At 54.8% G+C, this 12,990-nt stretch overlaps 1 long non-coding RNA gene across 2 annotated transcripts; it reads right to left on the reverse strand.

Annotated features, from left to right (window-relative positions):
- Positions 1-3,121: 3,121 nt before the first annotated feature.
- On the reverse strand, positions 3,122-11,340 carry LOC307094154. Of its 2 annotated transcripts, none has more exons than XR_013813041.1 (4): positions 11,211-11,340; positions 5,791-10,691; positions 5,165-5,400; positions 3,122-4,988 (listed from the first exon to the last, which is right to left on the reverse strand). It is a non-coding gene; the product is annotated as an uncharacterized lncRNA (long non-coding RNA). The 2 variants fall into 2 exon arrangements; XR_013813042.1 differs by having other exon boundaries at positions 5,791-10,629; positions 11,211-11,307.
- Between the last annotated feature and the right edge of the window lie 1,650 nt (positions 11,341-12,990).

Genomic DNA, 12,990 nt, shown 5'->3' on the forward strand with positions numbered 1-12,990 from the left:
GTTTCTCTAATGACATTATACCCAGATTTTCCCGATCCAAACAACCAGCCTCGGTTGTGACTGCCCATCTCGGGACGTTTCTGGGAAGTGATCGGTGATAGACATGGGTTTGGGAATGGGCCACCTGGACACAGTGGCCTTTGCTTGGTCAGGAGCCTCCCCTCTGGGCGTGCCAGAACCACGCTGTGGCCTGGAGGGACCAAGCGGTCAGTTCCAGCCGCTGACCGTCCCTCCTGCGTCTGGGATGCCGGCCCCGCCTGCTTCGAGAGCACGCAGCCAGGCCTGGAGGCAGCCCTTACGTGACCCTCTAGGCCCCAAGGAGGTGGGTGGTTCCAGCTCCCTCGGGAAAGCAGAAATCCCTCAAATGGAGACCAGATTTGCTTCCTCTTGGCTGTTAGAAAGAGTGAAATCCATCGCACTCGCATGCCAAGTTCAAAGCCTGTCGGGTACCATCCTGCAAGGGATGCGGATGGAGGCAAGGCAGAGACAGATGGGAAATGACAGGTGGGCCCTCGGAGACAGGCTCCCTGAGTTCACAGCCACGCCTGAGGAGGGACTGGCTTAAGGGGGCAGGAATCGCCTTGAACAAGTCTGGGACTGGGCAGGACCGCTGGAGGATCAGGGGCCTGGCCGACCCTCACAGGTGGCATGCCCGCTGGGTGAGCACCCCACCCCCAACCCCCGCAGCCCCGGTTCCCCAGGAGGACAGAGGAGGTCTGCCAGGTGCAACCCCACCTCCCCAGGGGGCCGCCCTTGCTGTAGCTGGTTTCCCTCTCTCCCCTGCTTTTCCACACTGAGTCTCTCTGGGTGATTTTCCCAGCTCTTCTCCTAGTTTCTATGTGGCATCGGCAGAACACGCAGCCTGGGGGGCGGCAGGCTGGCTCCGTGTGTGTGTGTGTGTGTGTGTGTGTGTGTGTGTGTGTGCGTGTGTGTGTGTGTGTGCGTGTGTGTGTGTGTGTGTGTGTGTGATGGGGGCAGAGGTGGGGGGTGGGGGTGGCATAAGGAGGAGGAGAAGGAGTCAGTAGCCCTGAGTCCTGGCGGCTTCTCCAAACACTGTCCGGAATGTCCCAGGGCCAAGGGGGGCCAGGAAGGCGGCAGACTAGAGGGGAGCAATGGCTACCAAACGCTCTTCCTTCATAATGCATCCGGGTTTTTGAGAGGAGCAGGAATAAGCTATAGATTCCCTTCCCGAAAGGCCCAGCTGGTAGCCCCGCCCAAGCCCCTGGGGTGTGGGCAGACACTGGGGCACAGAGCCAGCCTGGCAGATTTGGGGTACGATGTTCTGTGGCCCCGAGGCAGGGCTGAGTCAGGCAGCCTCTCCTCTCTGCGTGCCAAGGAGCTCTCTCCCAGGGGATCAGCAGCCTTCCTGCCACCCCTTCTGGCTGCTGCGGGAGCCAGAACCCCACCCTGGCTGCCAGCCAGCCTGTCGGGGAGCCAGTGCTCCCTGGGACCCGCAGACACACCACTGTGGCCTCAGGCGGGGGCGGGGGGGCGGGGGGAGCAGGGGTGGGGAGAGCAGAGGCCTCTGGGAGTGCCTGGGGCCACCAGCTGGGACGTATGGCCCCAAAGTCAGCCAGCTCCACTGCTGGGGAGATCCACTTCCGGCCTGAGGCTGGGGCGGACAGGGTGTGGGGGCGGGGGTCTCCTCTCTCCCACACTCTCTCTCTGTCCTGAAGACAGGGATGCATAACGCTATCTGACCTGGACAAACAGGATGGCCCTGGGTCCAGATGCCTGCTGGAGGGGCCAAGGCTAAGCTAAGGGCTGAGAATGCTGGGGGTGGGACGGGGGTGGATGGGGAGTGCGGCTGAGACTGGAGGTGCAGGCTCTGTGCTGACAGGTCCAGTGGGTCGGGAAGGAGTTGGTGTGTGTCTCCAAGTCTTTTTTGTTTGTTTGTTTGTTTTGTTAATCCTCACCGGGGGATATTTTTTCCATTGATTTTAGAGACTGTGGAAGGGAGGGGAGAGGGGAGAGAGAGAAACATCAACTCGTTGCCTCCCACACGAGCCCTGACCAGGGTGGGGGTACCTGCAACCCAACCCTTGACTGGGAATTGAACCCGAGACCCTTGGGTATGTGGGCTGATGCTCAAACCACTGAGCCACGCGGGCCAGGGCTCTCCAAGTCTTCTTGGAAGAAACGTCTCTACAGCTGCAGGGGACTCTCAGGTCCCCTCATTCTAGAGATGAAGAACCAGATGAGGCCCGGGGAGGCTCAGGGACCTGCCAGAGGCCTTGCAGTTACTGGTCAGTAGAGCCCAGACTCAAGTCCATTGTTCTTTCGTTTGACCACTGTCCCCTCTTTTTCTCCTCTACCTTCTCTCAAGGCCCTGCAGCCAGGAGACCCCCAGCATGAAGGGAAGGAGGCCAGCAGCCCCCGTGGGGAACAGCAATTCTATCACGGCCGGGAGGGGAGGCAGAAATAGAGTCCCTGGTGAGGAAGGCAAACAGAGCCTGTGTTCCCGAGGGGGCTCCCTAGATCCAGCAGAACCCGTAGAATGGGGCCATTCAAAGGGGCCCCGTGACTAACCAACGCTATGTAGTCTGCACTTGTCTAGCCCTTGTCCCTCCCTGCACTCTGCTAAGTAAACAAACACAGCACTCAGGCAGCTCTCTGCTGGCAAACACCCCCGACTTAGCAACTGCCCCTAGGATAAATAAACACTCACACACTGCACGCTTACACACACTCACTCACATGGGCGCCTGGCGCTCCCTGACGTCCACGGAGCCCCCGCCGGGCCCCAGCCGCAAACATTCAGGCTACAGTTCACAGTCAACGCTGGGACTCAGACTGCCCCCTTCTGCCAGGGTGCCGGGGCGATCTGAGACCTCAGACGCACATGGACCAGACCCCGGGCTCCAGGCTTGCTCCTGCAGGCCACACGCCTGTGCAGGTGGGAGGTCTCTTCTAAGAACCATGAGGTTGGCCCTGAGGCAACACGGGAACGTTCAGGAAATAAGGGGACCTTCAGGATGATCCAGCAACTAGTTCAGCAAACAGAAGCCCTGGCAGAGGAGGTGACTTGCTCGAGATGTTGAAAATGGGCCTTGTAGAGGCAGCATCAGAACTCTTTATATATAAAAATTTTATTGATTTCAGAGAGGAAGGGAGAGGGAGATAGAAACATCCATGATGAGAGAGAATCATTGATCGGCTGCCTCCTGCACGCCCCACCCTGGGGATTGAGCCTGGGCATGTGCCCTGACTGGGAATGGAACTGTGACCTCCTGGTTCATAGGTTGACGCTCAGCCACTGAGCCACGCCGGCCCGGCAGCATTAGGACTCCTGGCATGAACGCTCTCCACTTCCCCACCAAAGGCCTTCCCCTGCCAGTCTTTGGGTTATGTTCCCTAGCTGTGGCCCTTATGGTCAGGATAGTGTAAAGGGGACGCGCACCATCCAGATGGCAGAATCTCAAGAAATGACCGTTAGAGTCAAGCCTCCTGCCGAGTCCTGAATGACGTTCTGAACAAGGTCTAAGTGACGACGAGGAGAAGACCTCTCACTCGGTGCCACGTGGCCTTGCCTTCTCCTTGGCGTTTCCCAGGAGTCACCTGACCTTCTCCTTGGAGAGGATGTCTCCCTGTGATATCCAGCTCACCACGAAGGAAGGAATGAATGACCCACTTCTTGACCCCACAGCAAGGACGGAGAGGGGATAGCGACAGGCAGAGGCGATGAGGCTTTGTGTCGATGGCAGTAGCTGGCAGGCCTCCACTCCTTGACCTCAAAGGAATGGTGGTGGGAAGGGAGCTAGCAAGAGAATCTTGAGTCCAGTTACCTGCCACGCGTCCAAAACGGAAACCATCCTCATTTCTTCCATATGCGCTGGACTATTTACGAATTTAAGTTACCATTAATTTTCTTTACAAACCCAGAGATGTCACTAACAAGTCTGATTTTAATATTGGGTGACCAGAGTTGCTATTCGAGGTTTGCGGCTATAGACGCGTGTGGCGTGTGGGAAAGGTCTGCCGCTTGCGTCTACTAGCATAGACGCGTATGGCGTACCAAGGGCTGAGATGAAATGCTGGGGCTCTGGGGATGAATAAGGCGTCACAACAGCTGTCCTACCAATGAGGACGGAAAGAGCATCTGAACCTTGAGTTTATATTTCTAGAAAACTCTCTTGTCTTCCCTTTTTTCTTCACTCATTCCTTTGCTATTTTTGTGAGGTTTAGAACATCAGAATCTAACCATAACTGTCTGAATGTGCTAAATTACCAAGGAAGACTTAACAGTTTAACAGTGCAAATTAAGCCTGGTGGGGAGATGGCCACACTCCAGGATACATGAGAAAGAGAGGTTTCTAGTTTACTGACAGATGTAGGGTAGAACCTGGATTTGAATTAGAGTTCTACAGCTTACCGGCGAGGAGACCATACGCAGATGATCTAATCTTTCTGAGTTTAGCCTCCTCTGAACTGTAGATGGTGAAGTCCACCTTATAAGACTGTTATGCAAATCAAATCAGTACATTTGCTAGCCGCATGCCCGGCACCCAGGGAACCCCAGTAAATGCTAGTCGCCTCCCTTTCTCCTGAGTTCTGGTCTTGTGTGAGCATGTGTCAGCCATGGACGCTGCCCACTGGACCGTTCCAGTGCTTGGTTGTTGAGAAATTGTTTCACGGTTGATTCCCTTTGCACGAGAAGGGGGTTGACGCCCCACCTTCTCCCTTCTAAATGTGACTTTCCACCTCAGGTCTACCTAACTCAACCTTGGCTCCCCACCCTCTCCTGCGGGCCACGCCCCTCTCTTGGAGCTCTCCGCTGCACAAGAATCCGGCCTGATCTGAGCTGCAACTCTGTTTTAAAGAAGTAAAAATGGAGGGATCGGGGGAGATCTGTATTTCCAAAAGATAAAACTCTCCTCCTTGATGCCACATGAAAAATAACAGGACTTGAGGTCAGAAGACACCAGGCAGACACCCAACTCTTCACTGGTCTTTGTGACCCTCGCCCTGCTGAGCCTCAGTCTCCTCATCTGTAGAAAGGGAATACAAAAGCTGTTTTATTTAGCTGTTGCGAGATGAAACCTGAACACACACACACACACACACACACACACGAACGTTCATAGCAAAGAGGACAGTACTACGTGAATATTACTATTATTTTTCCTCCTCCTGCTCCCCCAACACATCTCAAGTAAGGCCAGACCTGGGGAAAGGCAGTGTTATCCGGATGAGCTGAGAGGGCCACCTTGCCCTCTGCAAGCAGACAGCACAGCAGGAGTCCTCCTCTCTCCACCTGAGCTGGGGGAGGCAAGAGGTGAAGGGTGGATCCAAGAGCGCGGAGCCCCGGGCTGTCTCCTTGCCCATCTGTCTTTCGAGGGGGAGTGCTCTTGGCACGGAGCAACCACTCCAAATGCCGAAGGTGAAATCCATCACCAGGGCCTGGGCCGAGATAAGACAGAGGCACGTAAATCACAGCTCCCTGAGATAAAAAGGCAGCCTGGGGCCTCAAAAATGCAGCGCTCCTGCCAGCTGCCCACTTCTGCAACGTTGCAAAGGAGAGGGCTGCGCTCGCCTGGGAAGGATCCCAGACCCCCGAGCGCTTCCTGGAAAAGGAGGAGGAACCTCGGCCTTGAGCTCCTCTCTCCCTCTTAGCACAAGTCCCAGCCGGAGAGGAGGAGCCGGCGTTTCTATTGAGTCCCTCTCAACAACAAACTGTGATGTGAGGCCATCCGCTGGCCGCGGAGGTCAAGGGCAAAGGTTTTGGGGGTCGGGCAGCCTGGGCTTCACATCCTGGCCCTGGTACTTACTGTGTCATCTTAAACGACCTACCTAATCTCTAGGAGCCACGGTCTCCAACAGGGAGAATCCTCATGCTTCTCCGTAGAACTGTTTTGAAGACTAACGATGATCCTTTTTGTGACGAGTCTGGCACATAAAGGGGTTTAAAGGAATAGCAGCTGTAGTTGTATCTAAGATTGGTAGAGAATGAAACGCCAACACCTCTCTAACTTCCTGTTTATCTCATTTGCATCGTCATCTTTTCATAATTCTCTGAACGGGAATCCCCAAAAGCAAATCCCAAGTCTGTCCCATTCGTTGAGCATTTTGAAGTGGGGATCTTCTCCCTGCCAAGCGTTTGTCGTGAGCGTGACCGTGTATACAGAACTCCTGCTCCCCTGACCCCCCCACCCGCAAATGTAAGGGACCGCTATATTAAGGGACCGTTATGTCAAGTGCATGTCTGAGTGGCGGAGCTTGCAACAATTACCAGGAGGAAATCTGACCACACTTAGGTCACAAAGGAAAGAAGATCGTTAACAGACACCTAGAGGCCTTAGGTAGGGTTCCGGGGAAGGAAGTGGCCGGGAGGGACGCAGGCAAGAGCCCCCCCCAGTCAGGGTGGCTGGTTCTGCAATTGAGAGAGGACCTTCCTGTCCTGAGACGTCCTCCCAGCCTTATCTGTGTCGTTCCCTTGTTCATTCTCAATCAAGGCAGACACATCTGCTTTGTACCTGGGTTAGGAGTCTGGCGGGAGAAGTTGATGTCTCGGTGCCTGACCTCAAGGTGCCTAGAGTCTGATTCGAGAGGGAACCAACAAACTTGGGGTGTTTCGGGGAGTCGGGGAACCTGGTGGCATCACTGCCTGAGCCTCTACTGGAGTCACTAGGAAGATGGGTTCGTGGGGGACACGCAAGAACGGAAGGGCCCTGAAGGGTAGACAGAAGCATGTGGATAGATGGACGGAGTCAGCAAAGGGGAGCTTGTCTGAGAATGTGCTGTGTGGGTGGGTCAGACTGACGGACAGTGCAAGACAGTGCTGGACCTATGAGGCAACATGTGTAAGGCCACTTCCTGATGACTGAAATGTGTGCCGAGGTAAGATGGGCACTTCTAGTGGAGTTTGGGTGAGGGACGTGACGCCAAGGAAGATGGGAAGTGATGAGGGTGGGGATGGGGTGGGCACTGTTGGAATCATTTTCCTCCTGGTTGCTATCCTCCGGCTGTGTCCCCCCCCGCCCGCCCCCGGGCTGGGGGGCACATAGAAAGAGTCCCATCCACTTAAATCCTGTCTGGGCCTGAAACCAACAGTAAGAGGCGGACAGCTGAGAAGATCCGGGAATGACAGAACATGAGTGGATATACAAATAGACAAGATTAATTATTCCCCTTGTATACACAGAGGCTTTGCTAACACTCAGCCAATTAGAAAACTAATCTAAACAGCCACTGGCCTCCAACGTCTCTTCGGAGCGCTTTCAAACAGCTGTTCAGTGTGCACTTGCTGCCGTGCGAGCAAGTGCCCGGAGCCTGCTCCCGGGCCCGGTTCCCGCTTGAGCCCCGAGGGCTCCTTAAGAGCAAAGGATCGTGTCTCTTCTGTTCTCCGGACTCCCCCGGGGGTCCTGCTGCTCTTATGTGCAATGCTCCTTCCGGTCACCACCTCTGAGAAGCCCTCCCAGTGCCCTCAGAGGGACCATTATGTTCTAGCATGTTCCGTGGTATATGACCATTTATCTGGGAGGCACTTATAATGAAGGGAGTAAGAGCAAAGCCTCTGCAGTCTGGCAAATTCAAGTTCAAAACCTCATAGATCGCCCAGTCGGAGTGTCAACCTATGAACCAGGAGGTCACCGTTCGATTCCCGGTCAGGGCACATGCCCGGGTTGCAGGCTCTATCCCCAGTGACGGGAGCGAAGAAGGCAGCAAATCAATGATTCTCTCTCATCATTGATGTTTCTATCTCTCTCTCCCCCTCTCCCTTCCTCTCTGAAATCAATAAAAATATATTTTAAAAAACATTCATCGATCACTCACTACTATGATTTCTCTCCTCACCTAAAAAAGAAGACAGTGATGGTACCTACTTAATAGAGATAAAAAAACAAAAGTGTGTATTAATAAAACCCTAGCGCCATTCTTGCCAGCACTGTTAGCATTCGCTTTCTGTCGTTGCCATTCTTTTCTATCATTGTTGACGGTGAGTCACCTGAGGGCCGGAGACAATCTGACCCTGCCTCAGGCCGACCCCAAGAGGGTCCCTGACCGTCCCTGTGTCCCGCTATTCAAGCCCCGTGCGACGCCCTTCCCGTGAGTGTGGGCGGGATCCGTGCCTTGCTTCTACTCAACAGAACATGGCAAAGTGCTGAGATGTTGCTCCTCTCACTATATTACACTGTGGTGACTTCCGACCCGCCAGCTGACCTCTCTGTGGCCTCTCCGCTTGCACACTTGGATGAGAAAGCTGCCACGGAGGAGAGGCCACGTGGCGAGGAGCTGAGGGCAGCCTCCGGCTCCCAGCCAGCTGGGAAGGGAGGCCGGCGGTCCAGCGGCCCGCGTGGGCCTGAGTTCGGCTAAGTACCATGTGAGCTTGGAAGGAGATTGTTCCCAATGGAGCTTTAGCTAAGGCCCAGCCTTGGTCAGACCCTGATTACAGCCTGGGAGACCGTGAGCAGGGGCCCGGGCCAAGCTGCACCCAGACTCCCGGCCCCCAGAAACCATGAGATCATAAGCATGTGTTGTTTTAAGCCACTAAGTCGTATGGTAATTTGTTACCCAGAAAGAGACGACTAATACAACTGCTTTGTCTTCCTAGCACAGCGCTTGGCCCAGAGCAGAGGTCAACTGCGAGTCGCGGGGATGGCTGGATGACAAGGTCTGAGAATGGCTGGGCTGGGCTGGAGCCCAAAGGAGGGCTGTTTCTCAGCTCAGCCCCCACCGCCTGTATCTTTTGTCCCTTTCTCTCCCTCGCTTAGAACCCCAAGTCCCTCCTCCCTTCTCCAGCCCTCAGGACCTTGCTCTGCTTCTGGTTCCTGCCTTGAGTCATTCTCACTGAATTTTATTTTCTTCCTTGACAAAAAGAAATCCAGCTCTCTCTCAGAGAGCTGACCCGGGTGCATTGGAATAAATTCTGATGGAAAGCAGTCTTGTCCAGAAAGTCTCGTCTCCACCCTGCTCAGGAATGTGGCTGCTGCAGATATTAAAACAGACCTGCCGGCGTCTGCAGCGAGTGGGAGCCTGTGCCAGCAATGACCTCAGCCTGCACAGCAGGGCTTTTACCTATGAGAAGCCCCGGCTCTGGGCTCCATCACAGCAGAGGCCTCCCTTCTCCAAACCCTTCCCTTTCTGTGTACCCCGTGCTGCTCCCCTAGTTGAATGCCTGGGCTGGAACGTCTCACCCAAGGCTGGTACCAAAAGTCAGGAGGGCAGTGCCGCTGAGCCCGCTAGAGAGAATGCCGTGGGTCCCTTTGTCCAAGTGGCCGTGGCCAAAGCACACGGGCCTCGTAGCTGGTGGCCCCCTTTGCCTCGCCTCTTCTCCTGAGTCCACCCCTCACCCCCAGACAGCCGAGAGGAATCCATTCAGATTGAGAGGTACCAGCCTTGACTCCCTCTGCAGGGGGCGCCCCCTCAGGGAAGGCCAGGACTCTGGGGGCAGAAACTGAGGCTGGGAAGGCTCCTCACTGCCTGGCCCAACTTCCAGCCTGGCCTTGGGTCTTGCCCCCACGTGATTCGGCTCCTGTTGCTGAATCTGAATGTGTCTAAGACGAAGTTGAAACTCTTGCCAATTATGGGTTTCCCTCTTCTACGGAGAACCTCCGAGACGTGGGAGAATCCCAGCCATCACCACTCCAGCCTCCACACTCAACCGCCTAGGCCTGGATAAACCCCAGAAACACAGTCACACCTAGCAGGGGTCGGGCCCGTTCCTGTGTGCAAAGGACTTCTCCATGTGCGACTTCTCACAGGAATCCTCCAGGACGTGTAGCCCCGTCTGACAGATGAATACATTGTGGCTGAGAGACCCTCATGTTTCCCCAGTGACTTGGTGAGCAAGTGGTAGAACAGGAACCTAAACCAAGGTCTGCGACTCATGGCCCCATACTCTTCCCACCACTGCTCACTCCCCCAGGACGGCAAAGCTCGTGCGCCTCTAGCTTTGCATCTTAAGTGGATGGTGATCACTTTGTGTTGAAATGTGCGCTCTATACTGTCCCATTCCTGCCCCTTTCACCTTGGACTTCACCCAGACCAGCCTCCGAGAGCCAGATTGAGTGGCTTCATCCAGAGAAGCCAAGGACTGGCCACTGGCCCTCAAGACAAGAGATCCGGGGTTTAGGTTCTGCCACCAAAGAGTAGGTTACCTCACTTTTCTAGGCATTATAATGCGAAAGTGATAAATTGGATGATATTTGAGGTCACGCCTGCCTCTAAAATGATGTGATTCTTTGATTCGGTTCCTGTTGGGCTCCCTCTTGGTGAAGGGGACGGAGGGGGAGAAGCAGTTTCCATAATTATTAGGAAAATGACTTGGCCTGTTGCACGTTAATGCCATCAGGAGCGTGGGCTGGGAGTGGGGATCACTTAGCTAGTTCCTCCAAAGATGAGAGCAGGACGCTGTACCCCAATTCCACCCCAATGCTTCCCCCATTCCTGGCTCCTTCCACACCAGGTCCTTGTGATCTCTTTTAGGTAAGAATATAAGCTGCTAAAGGCCTCTGAGCTTGATTCTCATTGACCAGCGATTATTGCCCAACCCTGATACCACCCCAGACAGGCCGGCACTTCCCTGATCTCACCGGATGTCTGTGAGCCTGTGCTGGGGGGACCAGGGGCGCTGCAGCTGCTCCCAGCTGTCCACCGAACAATGCCGATCCTGTCAGGTTCTGGCGGAGCCTGCTTTCAGAGGGTATTCGGGTTGCAGCATTAGCTGGAGGCATCTCAGCTGCTTCCTGCTCCTTGGGTATCAGCACAGATTCCTCAGCAAAGACCATCCGTCCAGTTCTGCATCTGATCACACCCCCAGATGCCAGGCTGGAAGGGACCCTCGGATCGAGTGTGCCTGGGTCTCGAGGCAGGACTCCAGCTCAGTCTCAGAAACCTTTGTGGCCTGAAAGTCACCTCTCTCGGTCTGTAATGGCGCCAACAGGAGTCTCCTAACGGTCCTCCCCCAGTCAAGCCATTTGCACAGACGCCTTGTGCAACGTGCACTAGTCTGAACCCTCCACTTCAGCAAGACACGTCCTACTGCCTGTGTCCTGAGCCCAGCTGTCCCCCAAGCTCAAATCTGCACCCCGCCCCCGCCCCCCAGCTCCATTTCCACAGCAACCCTAGGCCTTCTCTTAGCTTCTTTTCTCCCCAGAGCTGCTGGGAGTGACGCCATGAGACTCTCCCCAGTCTACTCGTTCCCATGTGTTCTCCTCTCCAGCTTCCTGAACATAAAAGGCTTACCTGCTCGTTTTTGCCAATGCACTTACCTTTGCACGTCGGTTCTGTCCGGTTGGTTCTCCTGCTCATGTCAGTACCTCTCCCACCTACTCCTTACACCCGAGCTCCTCCAGGGCACAGACCAGCTCTCCTCCTTCCCTCTCCACTGCGGTGGGCGCATGCATTTCTGATTACTGAGTCTCAGGAAGTTCCACCTGAGAGCTAACCATTCAAGCCCGTTTCCTGTTTGTTTGGAGCCTGGAAATACGATAAGGCTTTGGCCAGCTGCCAGCAGACTGCCTGGGCCCCAAGGCCAATTTGGGGACCTGAAGGGGAAAATGACTTCTAGTGCATAAATATTGTTTCAGAATGCACCAAATGCAAACAGGGGTCCTTGCTGCACCAGGTCCACTCTGACCCCCGCCCTTGCACCAAGCATCCTGGCCTGTCAAGATTGCAGTACTGGCCTGGCTGGCGTGGCTCAGTGGTTGAGCGTTGACCTACGAACCAGGAGGTCAAGGTTCAGTTCCCGTTCAGGGCACATGCCTAGGTTTGCAACCTCGATCCCCAGTGGGGGCGTGCAGGAGGCAGCTGATCAATGATTCTCTCTCATCATAGATGTTTCTATCTCTCTCTTCCTCTCTGAAATCAATAAAAATATTAAAAAAAAAAAAAAAAGACAGATTGAAGTACTTGTAAGACATTCCTGGGTGGAACATCATTATTCAGGGGCAGGCGGGCCCAGAGGCTCATGGGAGAGAAGCGGCTGGGCAGGCCCACCCAGAGCACCAGCAAAGGAGAGACCTGAGCCAGGTGTTCAGCTCCACCCTCTGCTGCCGCCACAAACAGCCCGATCTCTTTAAGGCTTTTCCTGAGTTTAACGAAGGACAAGTTGGAGCCGTGACGGGGCGGCCGGGCAGCATTTGCTGAGCTGAGTTTATGGGGCACTTCCATTTTCTTAACGGCTCCCTCTTCACACATTCCTCTGCATTTTCCCGTTTTATTAACGTGGCATCTTTCCCAGGCCACTTTATGGAACCATGTGTGTTTCTACTTATGCCCCGATGGGGTTTGATCGGGGCTCTCCCAACGCAGAACCTTCAGGTCTCTCCGAGGCCGCCCGCACCCCTGAGTTTTGGTCGCTGTGGGGCTGGCTCATCTCTCAGCCGAACCCCAAGAGCTCCACTGTGTTGTCCACAACACTTTTCTGCATGAGGGTCACACCTTGCCTGGACCCCAAAGAATACAACCCGGTTTGACTTCTCACCCAAATCTGAGATGACTTCTGGCTCTTCCTCCCTGCCCCCCACCCCCCAATTGAAATGCCCCAGGGGACGAAGAGGGAGATTTGCCACCACTGAAGACTGTCAGAGGAATGTGCCACCCCCCCCAAGGCCTTTGCCAGGGAGGCGTCAACTCATTGAGCAACAGTGCCCACCCCCCTCGAAAGCACACAGCTCCCCAGGGCTGCTCTCAGAGGCCTGGCGCGTGGTTTGGCTAGCCACTCCTTGGCGTGTTTATTAGAAAAGACACGTGTGTGACTCTCAGGAACTCCGCTTGTAGCCTTTCGCGTCGGTTCCAAGAGCCACGCCTGAGGTTTGGAGCTGACTTACTCGCTTTGAGCTCAGTTTTTTTTATGTGTGTGTTTTTCTTTTTCTTTTTTCTTTTTATTGATTTCAGAGAGGAAGGGAGAGGGAGAGAGAGAAGAAAACATCAGTGATGAGAGAGAATCACTGATCGGCTGCCTTCTGCACGCCCCATGCTGGGAATCAAGCCTCTAACCGGGGCATGTGCCCTGACCAGGAATCGAACCGTGACCTCCCGGCTCAT

Source organism: Cnephaeus nilssonii, assembly GCF_951640355.1.
Source record: "Cnephaeus nilssonii genome assembly, chromosome: 22".
Lineage (NCBI taxonomy): Eukaryota > Metazoa > Chordata > Mammalia > Chiroptera > Vespertilionidae > Cnephaeus > Cnephaeus nilssonii.